Source organism: Anolis sagrei, chromosome 3 (assembly GCF_037176765.1).
Source record: "Anolis sagrei isolate rAnoSag1 chromosome 3, rAnoSag1.mat, whole genome shotgun sequence".
NCBI lineage: Eukaryota > Metazoa > Chordata > Lepidosauria > Squamata > Dactyloidae > Anolis > Anolis sagrei.
In genome coordinates this window covers 120,046,558-120,059,220 of record NC_090023.1, presented here as the reverse complement: position 1 = coordinate 120,059,220, position 12,663 = coordinate 120,046,558, and positions in this window count along the sequence as shown.

The window sequence follows — 12,663 nt, the reverse complement described above, 5'->3', positions numbered from 1 at the left end:
CATAAAATAATATTGGCTTGACATTAAAATATTAGTATACAATTTAAAATAGACAGTTATGCAACCATTAAAACAGAATTAAACCCTAACACATTAAAACATTCATAGTTAAAATCCATCAAATCATATTCAAAGTTAAAAATCACAGCTACATTTGAAGTAGATAGCCCTTCAAACAGGGTTGTCCTCTGTAGAGTGATACACACAACCACTTTAATTTTAAAACAAGGAGACTTGGGAGATTTATTAAACCAAGAACTATACTGACAGTTGACAGCTCTATATTTGGTCCAAAGCATTCATGATATGAGAAATCCACCCTTCTCTCACATACAACAATATTTGATCAATTATTTTTTTAAAAAATGTACTCATAAATACAGTAATAGAGAGGGTGACTATTTGGGTAGGCTCTGACAACTTGCAGTAGGCCCTTTGTAGATATGTGGCTATTGGTAGATAATCTCCTTTCTTAGCTACTGCTACAAAATGTTAAAGAAAATTGATTTTTCTATCCAATATATTTAAATTATTTCCAGAAACTGTTTCTGAATTTGCATCTATACAATCTAATAAAACTGGAAATCATTAAAGAAAGCAAAGTATGATAAAGGCTATATCAATTTGAAATTTAAAAAGAGGTGATCATTTGATAGCAAGAGCAGTAGTTCAGTAGACATGCTATTTGTATATTTCTGATCTTTGAAATATATCAATAATATAATTATAAAACTTTATTTGTAACCTGCCCTATCTCTCCAAGGGGACTCAAACGTGGAGTTTGAGGGCTCATAATATACATGTTAAATAAAAGATGAACATTAAAATACCTGTCTCTGCTTGTGTTGGTTTGTTTGGTTCTGGTCTGGATATTTTTTTTTGGAACTGACTGGGAAAGAAGTCTTTTTGATATTTTTGAGCAACAGCTGACCTTATCCTAAGTCAAGTTCTGATCTGAGCTAAGGGGATGTCTCCCATCATCAGTTTCAGTCATAGCAAAGTACAAAAGAAGGCAAGAGACAAAATCCAATAAATTGCAAAAGAAAAGCCAAGTAAAGTAGAAAGATAAATAAAATGAGTTGCAGCAGAGACAATATTCTGGGTCTTTGAAATGTTTTGCTAAGAGCAACATTAAAGAAAAGAAAGAGACACTGTCATAGAAAGTGGCATTTTTCTGCTTCCATAGATAGCAGTCAAACCAGAGGCCCTCCATTGACTGGTGATGGAACAAAGATACTTTAGCAGCTTGAGGAGGTTCTGCCATGGAGCTAGGAAACATTTGTTCCTCCCAATGTTTTGGATATCAAAAGGCTACAAGTCAGCAATCTATTTTGATGTAAAAAAGATGTCGGATTAAAGGTTGGTACAAGCAGGCCCGTAGCCAGGATTTTGTTTCGGGGGGGGGGGGTGAGTTTGGTTCAGGAGGGGGGGCTGAGTCTGAGTGAAAGAGGGTGTACCCTAGCAAACCTTTTGTATCGTTACCCCAATACCCCCATGCATATGGGATATATTGAGCATAGTGATCAGATCATGATATGAATAAACATAACAGATTAAATAATGTACCAGTAAGGCCTTCTCGCGGACCACCATGAGAATTTCGGGGGGGTGGGGTGGGCTGAAGCCCCCCAACCCCCCCCCCCCCCCCCCCCCCGGCTACTTGCCTGGGTACAAGTTAGGAGCTTCCATGTTGGTAGGATAGTGAAATAACTCCACATTTTAGTTTTAGCCAAGACACTGAACCCACATTTAAGTATAGCATTCCAACCTCCATTAACATTTGTACTAAAACCTTCAATGGAATATAAGTCCCAAGGAAGCCACCAGCGAGATTATCAAAGAAGCCCCATCCATGTTTTAGAACAGAGGCATCAAACTTGTGGCCTCCCATATATTTGGGCATCCAACTCCCTAAATTCATAACCAGCTTTTCCAATGACAAGGAATTGGGAGCTGAAGGGCAAAACACCTGGAGGACCACAGGTTTGACGCCACTAATTTAGAAGTTTGACATATGATTCCAGTAAAGTGTTTCACTAGTGGATTCTTTCCTTGGCATTTAGAAACATTACTTTTTAAGACTTCAGTTGTTAGGATCCTCCAAATCACATAGACATTGTCCATTTGATTCTGGCCTGGGAATCAGAATCTGAAAAGGTATTACCTCTGGGTTCTGCATTTTTTCTATGCCACTTGCTACATTGGTAGACTGGGAATGCAGCACAGTCCTTTACTGAGAAAAATGTGGGTAGAAGCTAGATTTGAGGAGCCTTTCTAAAAGTTTCTGCACCTGAGTCAGATCTGGGAGCAAACAGTTTAGTGAGTACTCTTTTCATTTTGCACTTGCCATCACAATACAAGGAGGAGGGTTGTTCTCCTATTGATACGAAACATGGTAAGCACCTCTGAGTACAATTCTGATGATCACTTGAAATACCTGTAGGGCAAAAGGAAAGGAAAAAATAACAAAATCACACACACTGCAAGGCTAAAAAACAAAAATGTGGATGACAGCAACTTCCAAATGGGAACAGCTCATTTGCCCCGAAGAAAAGGAAACCCCCTGCATAGTCCTTTGCCATGCCCATGACAGGAAAAGCTTATTTCAACTTGGGTTTGCTAGTTTTAGAGTCATTTAGCAAAGTGTACATATGCTAAGAAAATACAAAAGAAAACTCAATCCATTAAAAGCCCATTGAGGATTTCCTTAGAGAAATGAGAAAAAAGATGGGAAGCATTGAAACATTAAGTTGATCAATGAACCTCATTAGGTTTTTGCCTTTTTAAAACTTATTTTTTTAAAAAATAAGAGAGCTTTGTGAATTTTTAAGGGGCATTGTATATTGAATATTCATCTAGTACTCCTGTTGTGTGCTATAGACTAAATCTTCTCCTTCATTGTTTGCAAATGCTGTTTGTTGAAAAACGGCAAATGAATGTTAGTGGTTCAATGATATCATTATGTTACAAATACTCACCGGATCAATAGAATTTTTTTAAATCATTTTTTTTCATTCAGTGAATTTATTGTATTTGGAACCAATAGTTTGATTTAGGTCTATTTTTTTTCTAAAGTCAATCTCAAAATATGAGCCACAAAAAAGAACAGAAAGGGCGAATATCTTGGCATGGCTTCATTCCAAAATCAGTACTTTACATGGAAACTGAAGAGTGCATCATAATTCTATTGATTCAGTGAGTACTGATTCTGTGAAAAAAAATTACATTGTTGGTTTTTTTTTACAGAAATCTTTTTTTGTGCAGGAAGTCACCTAATTAATATTAATTCATGAACAGAAAATGTTTTTTCTATGCAGATCAACCATTTGCAAATTTTATGCACAATATTTTTTTCATTACAGTATTTTCTATGCAAAAACAGTTTTTCTGCACAGGAATTAATATTTCTGCATTGTAATATTATACTTTATATATAACACATTGTTTCTTGCACAGAAAATTAATTATTGCTATCTGTTAGAAGAAACAGTAAGGAATTACACCCCTATAGCACCAAATAAATTTTGCTTATGTATATTATAGGGCTGGTCAATTCGTTTCGTTAATTCGTAATTCGTTAAAAATTCGTTAATTTTTGAATTACGAAACGATTACAAAACTTATTTTTAACCCTGGAAGTGTTTTTAAATATCGAAACGGCAGGCGCCAAAAAATTTTGTATTTACGTCCATTTCGGAAATACGTAAGATGGCCGCCTGGCTTGCTGGGAGCTCTCCTCTCTCGGCGCCGGCTGAGCAAGCGAGAGGGCGAGCGAGAGGGCGAGCGGCGAGCGACAGGGCAAGGGCGAGCGAGAGGGCGAGTGGCGAGCGAGAGGGTGAGCGAGAGGGCGAGCGGTGAGCGAGAGGACGAGCGAGAGGGCAAGGGCGAGCGGCGAGCGAGAGGGTGAGCGAGAGGGCGAGCGGCGAGCGAGCGGCGAGCGAGAGGGCCCGCCAGAGTGAGTGCCTGCCTTCCCTCAATAATAATTTCTCCTCCCTATTCTACAAAATTAATAATTAAATTTAAAAAATATTTAAAAAATATTGAAAAAAAAAGGGCGCCATCTTTACAAAATGTTTTGTAAATATTTACGAAATTTCGTAAATACCGAAACTTTTTTTTTGGAAAGTTTTGTAATTATTTTAAATATCGAAACAAAAAAACACCCCAATTACAAATCGATTTTAGAAACAAATTTTTGCGTTGTTACCCAGGCCTAGTATATTAGTTCCACACTGCTTAATGCAATACTAGATTAATTGCTAACAAAGGTATAGGAACAACACATGAAGCCCTTTGTCCTCAGAACATAATTTAGGAAGAGCATAGAAAGCCTTGGGAATACGTGCTATCTTATATGCACATTTATGATGAGGTAATAGACCGTAAGAGGTTATTTGGTTTAAAATTTTAACTTTGGAATTGGTTTACTGGGATTCTATTATAGAACATTATGGACAAAAGCTGTGGAAAAAAAATCACAGATCAATTTGTTTTCTGTTTCTATAGCCCACTTCATCTGCATAGTCCAAGTTTCAGGAACATGTGTGTTGCCAACAGATACTTGGATTGCCATACTGGCTAGGTTTTACTCATATTCTAATCATGGTACACATGGTGCCCTATTACTCATTAGCTGGTTCCGGCTCCTAGGATTTTTTTAAACTAAATAGTTTGTTTAAAATGACATTTCTCAATGGGTGATATATCTTCAAACAGATTTGAAATTATTCATTTCAGTTATTTTTCAAGAAATTGATCTTCCACTGCCTTTTATTGTTATTTAGCCAACATGTGAAGTCATAGTTATGATGGATATTGTGGACCAACTGTAAACTGATGCTAAATTTCCCATTAAAACCAGAGAATTGATCAGTAAAAGAGCAGATATATCTCTTCACTAATAAATGATGATAGATTTGATAAGGAATTAAATGTTGTCAGAAAGTGTGAGAGAGGTGCAAGGGCACACAAAACTGCAAAGAATTGGGCTTGTTAAAAAAGAGAAAAGAAAACAACTCTGGACCTTATGTAGATCTGAGAGAAGGGAAGCAAACAAACTGCTTGATCAGGATCTAACATTTTTTGCTGTGATGTGCATCACAACCTTCTACTCTTTATTGCATCATATTTGTTTCCTGTTGACTAAAACAGCAGTTTCTGTCAGTTGTTAGTGTTTATGGGTCATTGAGGTATGTTAATATGCCATTTTTCCATCTGTTCTCTTTCAGTCTGGTGCTTTCCAAAGGAATGTATAATGAGGCAGACACTGACAACACTCTGAATGACTTCAGACCCATTTGTGCTTCAGCATTCTTTAATCCAAAACCATTTCTTTTTCCGTTGCTTTCTATAATGTTATGCCAAAATGTTCTACCACATTTGACCATTCATATTCAAGTGGATATAAAAGAAATTGACCCCACACCCTCAAAGTTGAAGATTGTGGTGCAATTGTTATTACAAAAGAATAACATATAAGATACTGGTCAGAAACCTTTATGGTCTTTATATACATGTAAGCACTGTGCTTACACTGCTATTCAATGAATTCTGTCTGGGTCACTTCAATCTTCATTTCACAGGATGAGAGGGAGGTGTCTTCCCCTGTCCCTCAGAAAGCACCCAACTGCTGCTCCTACCCTGTCCCATGAGTGATCCCCATTGCAACAGGCAGAAACAGGTTCCTTACCAATTCATGCTGAAGATAACTCATGCAAGGGATGGGTGGGACCATCAGCCAGCCACTTCTTCAGTGACAGGGGAACTGAACACCCCCCTCCCAATTTATCACAATAGCTATTTCCTAGTAACTGAAGACTGATTAATTTTTACAGTCCTTATGTGGTCCCCAGTTTTCCAGAAATAAGTAACAATAATGAGTGCAAAACATCAGGTTATATATTTGCAAATGCCATGTAGAAGTGCAACTTGGATTATGGTTTGCTTTATGGTTTAAAACCTTACCTAGACTGAATTATATTGACAAAACTTCCAATTATTAATAGGAAGGAATATGCATTTTTTCTGTAAAATGAGAACTTTGATTGTCCAGAAGTGTAAATAGCAGAGAAGTTACTTTTATGTACCCCATTGTGGAAACAGAAGCATACAAGATGCAATATCATGCGATAACATGTCATGTCAAAGTAGATGTTTATCACATGAAACAACCTCTCCTCAGAAAGTAACAGGGAGCATCAAAGAATCTTGCATGAAGGAATTATTTTTTAAACATGTTCATATGGAGAAAATGTAGGTAATAGGAGGGTTTCTACTGGCAGAACGGAAACAGGGCAACAATTATGTTCATTATCCCCACAAGCCTTTTAACTGGGGTTTTTTTGTGTGGTTCTTTAACTGGTTTTGTGTGATTCTTTGTGTGACTTACATTATTTACATGATTTCTAGGGATGCTATAAATATCCCACCATGCTATGTGACCTAGTCAAATCTTAGACCATTCAGGACCAATCATTTTGCTAGTCTATCCAAGCTATGCTTTCAATCCTTCCCCTTTCAATTCCACATGAGAGAAGTTAAGGCCATGAAATGAAGAGCTCACTTCAAAAATGTCCAAGTATGTATGAGTTTTACATTTCACTGAATAGTTTAAGATATCATGTTGCTGAATCAGTTATATGTTGGAATCCAAACTTCAAAATAATGAAGGCACATAGCTAAAATTACCTGTGATGTCCTCTGGAGAAATTCCTGGCAGTGATCAACAACTCTCTTCTAGAAATCTACAGTATTGAACATTCTCAATATGACTCAGCCTTTCCAGTTACTACTGATGATTACTAATGACAATTCATTAGATGGAACCTTACAAGGGTAATATACCACCTACCACAACTGTATTGTCTTTCTTGCTATATTAATGCTAATTTACAAAGATAGAAGTGTGGTCCTGCAGAGGAAAGTATTTTTGATTCCTTCATTTAGAGAGTTTGCTGCTGAACTAAATAATGATAAAAGAGAGAAATAAAGAGAAGAATTCTATGCGAAAGGACTTTAGTCCTTCTTTTGATACTGAGAATAAATTTCTGGTTGGAGTCATGTGCTAGGAGACACCATGATTTGACTTTTCTTAACAGATATAATTACAAAATCATCAAGCATTTGTACCTGAAATATCCAAGTCTGTTCAAATAAAAGTTCTTGTTATTTTTACCAACTTATACCAGCTTCAGTGTGAATACCTTTGTGGTAAATGATTTTTAACAGCCTCTAAGAAAACTAGAGTAACACAGAGTTACTGAACAACCTCTCAATAGTACCTCAGCTTGTTCATTAGTAATATGGTGGCAGCAGAAACATTTTAAAGAATTCTTTTAAATCTCACAGTTCCAGTGGTTCCCAGTTCCTAGCTTGTAAATATACAGTTGGTTTCAACAACCATTCTCCCTCTATATTTTGATGAGCTAATCTGTAGTGGTGTCATCATTATAATTTGAAGGAGCAGCAGTGTGATCTTTATAATTTGGTGGTATAGTGGTTGGATTCGTTATACCTGGCTGCCAATCTTTGCACTAATTGTGATTGAGAGAGAGAGAGAGCAAAGGAGAGGAAGCTTGGTTAAACTAATCGAGAGTCTTTCCTTGCCTACTGATATACTCCAGTATTGTATGCATATTTTCTGGGAATAAGACCTGCAAACTCATGCTAAACTTTAAATTGTTTTGAGGTAGTTGTCAATCTCCCAGAGATATAGTTAAGTACAGACAAATACACATACTGATAAGATAATTACCCTTCAGCACTTAGTAGGCTAAAAACTGAATAAATTATTATATAAATTATTATATTCAGAAAATTCAGTGGGTGAGTGATTATTCAACAGCTTCTTCTTCTGTGTTGTTTCTCTCCTACATCCTGCCAATATTTGTGATGTGGGGAGCTTTTAAAGATATATGTAGAACACACTTAATATACTTGACACTTGCAATCTCACACTGTTGTTGATAATTTGCTTCCTTTATATTTCAGAAAAGAGATCAGTTTTTACTGAAAAGAGACATTCAGAATGCAGAACTGTCTGAGATTCAAACATGGTTCAAAAAAGTATGACTTTCCTACATATAGCAATCTGTCATCAATTTTAAAATACATATGGACATGGTTGACAATTTGGTAGCATTTCAGTGTTTGTACAACTTATAAGGGACCATTCTCCAAGAGAAGTTGTGTGGTTAAGCAACTGATGACCAATCATATTAGATGTTTTTCTCTATGGAAATGATATTATTTTCCTATAAATCAATGTACAAAGTCTTCCTTCCATGTGGGATGTTAATGTTTTTATCTATTTTTGTTGCTATAAATCATACGGTACTTTAAGCACCACACAATTCTAGTTGTCAGAAGAGGACATTTGTCTCACTGGTAGGCTACTATTCATGAAAAATGTTGAAATAACAACTTTTTAAATTTTGTTTCTATTTTCCCAAAAGCTCTCTTTTTCTCTACTGTAATTGCTCTTCTCGGCCTCATACCTTTGATTAACATGTCCATGTTTTTCTTTTTTTCTTGCAAATTTTAGATATTTTCTATATCAATAATTCATCTCACCCTTGTTTAAACTGATTTCTAGAATAGACATGTACGAGACCTGATTTAACACAACATTCATAGATCCAAACCCTTATCCCGTGAACATTAAACACTTATCCAAATGGAGAAAGCACTTTCAAATTGCTAAGTACTAGGGCTGGGCGGTTTCGTTTCGCTAATTCGTAATTCGTTAAAAATTCGTTATTTTTTTTTATAACGAAGCGATAATGAACTATTATGGAGCAACTTAAAAACAAAACGAATTTTTAAATTCGTTTCGTAAATGCTTCAGATTCGTTATGTATTCGTTTCGTTGTCGGTTTGAGGTCGTTTCGTTATTATTTCTGCATGTCTGGAGCAAGTTTTAAAGTTGTTTTTTGTTTAATTAGTGAAAAAAATTTATAATATCACACCAACAGTCAACAACAGAGGGAGAGGGAAGCTTCAGAAGTTCCCCTTGTCCCATTTGGAGGTTTTTTAGCGTATTGCACGGTCGCGTCCGCCATTAACGAATCGATTCGTTATTGTTTCGTATTTGTTTCTTTAATGTTTCGTAATTTTTTTAACATTTACGAAATTTCGTAAATATCGAACTTTTTAAAAGAAAAAATTCGTAATTCTTTTAAATATCGAAACGCAAAAACCCCCAAAAAACGAATCGATTTTAGAAACAAATTTTTCCGTTGTTACCCAGGCCTACTAAGTACATTTGAATTATGGGATTTATTTACTTTTTGTTTATAAAACTGGTTATTATCAAAATATATTATAAGAGCATGAGAAGAGCCCTCCTGGATGAAACAAAAGCCATGATTATTCCAGAATTCTCTTTCTATAACTGGCACGCAGATGGCAATAGGAAGGCCACCAATAAGAAGTAAGTATAATTGTACCCTCCCACACATATTTTCAATTCACTTTGATACAGAAGGATATTCCTCTGACATTGGGCATTTTACACAATGGTCTGAACTGGTATGCTGTCTCATTCTCCATGAATTTGTCTAAGTAGGCAGCATGGTTTGAATGTTAGACTCTGAGAGTTCAGGATTCAAATTCTAGCACAGCCATGGAAACTCACTGGGTGGCTTTGGGCAAATCACACTCCTTCAATCTGAGATAAAGACAATGGGAAACCCCTTCTGGACAAACCTTGTCAAGAAAAGTATGTGATACATTTTCCTTGGGCTGCAGCTACATTGTAGAAATAATGAAGTTTGATACTATTTTAACTGGCATTGCTCAATGCTATAGAATTGTAGTATCTGTAGTTTAGTGAGGCATTAGCACTTTTTATCAGAGAATGCTGAAGACCTTGTAAAAGTACAGCTACAAAAGGCAAAAATGACTAGAACACACAACAATGATCTTAAAGCTCTCAAAAGAGCAGGTGCCCCATTTAATTATATATTGTGCCAACTAATGCTTCCATTTTTCCCTTCTAGATTTCTCACTACTAATCACTGGATGAGTGTCTCTTCTCATATTATGAAAGATGGGTGGACTCATCACAATATCCATCTTTTACATACCATACATATATTAAGAAACACTATCGTGTTTTATAAACCCCCTAGCTATATTTTTAAATTGTCCCAAACATTCTACTCTGTCCTCACCACAAAGTGTTTCAGTCCTTAGATTATTTTGGCTGCTCCTTTCTACACACAATTCAGCTATTCTTGAAAAATGATGGCCAGACTCATACACAACTTTCCAAAAGTGGTTGCACTACATAGATCTTTACTTTTCCTGTTTCAGAAGCTACATCTAGTTTTTAAAAAAGTTTTAAGACAGAAAAGCATATTCTGCAGCACAACTTGATATTTATTTTATATTTTATCTCTTTAATTCAGTCTATTACACACAGAGGATGGCTTATCACAACATTTCTGAGACCAGGATTTCATAGGAAGCAATATTCTCCCTAGAGTCTATATTGCTTTTCATTCTGAGATTGTCAATTTAAATGTTAATAAGTCTCAATATCCATTAGATCTGTTCATGATGTCAGTTGTGACATACACATCAAATTCCCTGGATCATGCTAATTCAGCACACGGACCACCTATTTTTTATTTAAAGCTTTCCTCTGTGCTTTGTAGACCATAAAAGGCAAGACTGATTAGGAAGGGGCTGACCTGTTTTTAGTTGAAGGGGTCTTCTCCTAAATTTTGTAGGCAGATCCTTTTTGGAAGTAGGGCATGTCCTGGATCTCAGATTCACTTAGTTGTTATAGCATTCCCCCCCCCTTTTTTTAGCACACCCCTACCACTATAGATTTGTTCTCTGTAACTGAATGGTATCTCAGATATGTGCTAGTGTGTAGTTGTAGCATACTTCTTGTGATAGTTGAGCTTTCAAAAGCTAAAAAGATATTTTATCCAGGGCAGATTATCATAAAGATAAAACTGACATATTTTCCATTTGTATCCACTAAGAAATGCAAGAAGAAAAAGAAAAGAAATAGAATGCTATATCTGGGCCATATGTGGTCATTAGTGAATATAAATATTCACTAACCAGGAATTCAGAAACCTACACCAGCCATGAAGTAGCTCCTGGAGGTCTATATGGCATTCTAAGAGTTCTGGTTCTTATCACAGGATAAACTGGGTTAAACTGGTTTAATCTCATACTAAGAAAAGCCAGGAATGTTCTGAGGTTTGAGTGAAAGTCTGCAGCAGAACCCACAGCTTGGTCACAGAATAGATGTCATGACTAAATCTGATATAGACTGGCCCACTGTCCACATGAGGCCTCGCCATAATCTGCTTTTCCCTGTGTGGATGAGCACAGGGAAATGGGGGATAGATTGAGCCTGTGTAATGCCCCTCTTTCTTACTACTCACATATATTTGTCTGCTGATTTCAGCATGGGTACCTGTAATGCCCAGGAGTTCTACTATGGCTCTGTCATTGTCTCACAGCAGTGATGGGAACAGGGATGGTAAATGATGACTCAGTGTAGGCTCTGTGAATTGGGGATAGAATATGTGGCTAGTGAATTAAGTGGCCAGTGTAGATCAGCTGTATGATAGAAATATGCACATTTTTTTCTTTTATTATAGTTTCTAAGTAATACTAAATGTTAATTAATGATTAGATTCAATGGCTTTTCTATTTGTACAGAGTTTTTTATATATATTTTGGAATGTATTCTAAATTTTTTAGTGCTTTGTGTCCTTTATGAGGAAATGTTCCGTATTGTAAAAAAGAACTCTGGAGAGTTTGAACACAGTTTTGGCTATTATTATGTTGGCATATGAAAAATAAGCAAAATAAAGCAACAGTTTTTAAAGTGAAGAGACTTGCTAGTTATGAAAGAATGAATGTAAATATTTGGTTCCCCCCTAACCCCCCCCCCCCCCGTACCCCATGCACACACCTTCCTCTCTTTAATTCATTTTGGATGTTGTATCTGCAAATCAGCTCCCATCCTAATCAAATTCTTTGACATTGAATTTGACTTCTCTGCAGACCTAAGAAATGCAGCCTCAGGATGTGTTTAAAATGTCTGTACAACATGTCCAGAGAAGCCAGTATATTGTGCAATCTTGTCCTTGCATGCTTCAGTAAATCTTGGTGAGAATGTCAACAATTTTCAGCGGAAAGTCATCTCATGCCTGGTAGATCAACAGTGCTCAGTGTGCATCACCTACTGCATCACCAACTACTTCTAATCTTCAGTGTTAGATAGCATTAAAATCCCAGCACTGTGGAGATTCCCAGCTAAATAAAATGAAATAAAATTAATAGCCTCAAGTGACAGTTGTTTACAGAAGGATAAAGCTGTCCCACAAGAGTGTCAGTCCTGGGGTTTAGCTGTTTGGAAAACAGAGTTCTACTGAGAAATCCATCAGAATCAAGCCTTGAGAAACTAAACCTTTCTTTCTTTTTCTTTTTCTCTTTTCCACTACCACTATAAGACTATCTTACTCAGCATCCCAATAGACATGCTACCTCTGGAGTTATGGGAATTGCAATCCATTTTTTTTATTTTTTGCCAAGCCCAGTGAAACAAATAAGAATGATGGAGAAAAGTAGAACAATAATAGAATTCAAATGAATGCATAAAACTGTGTTCTGGTTTGAACAAAATATGGAAGA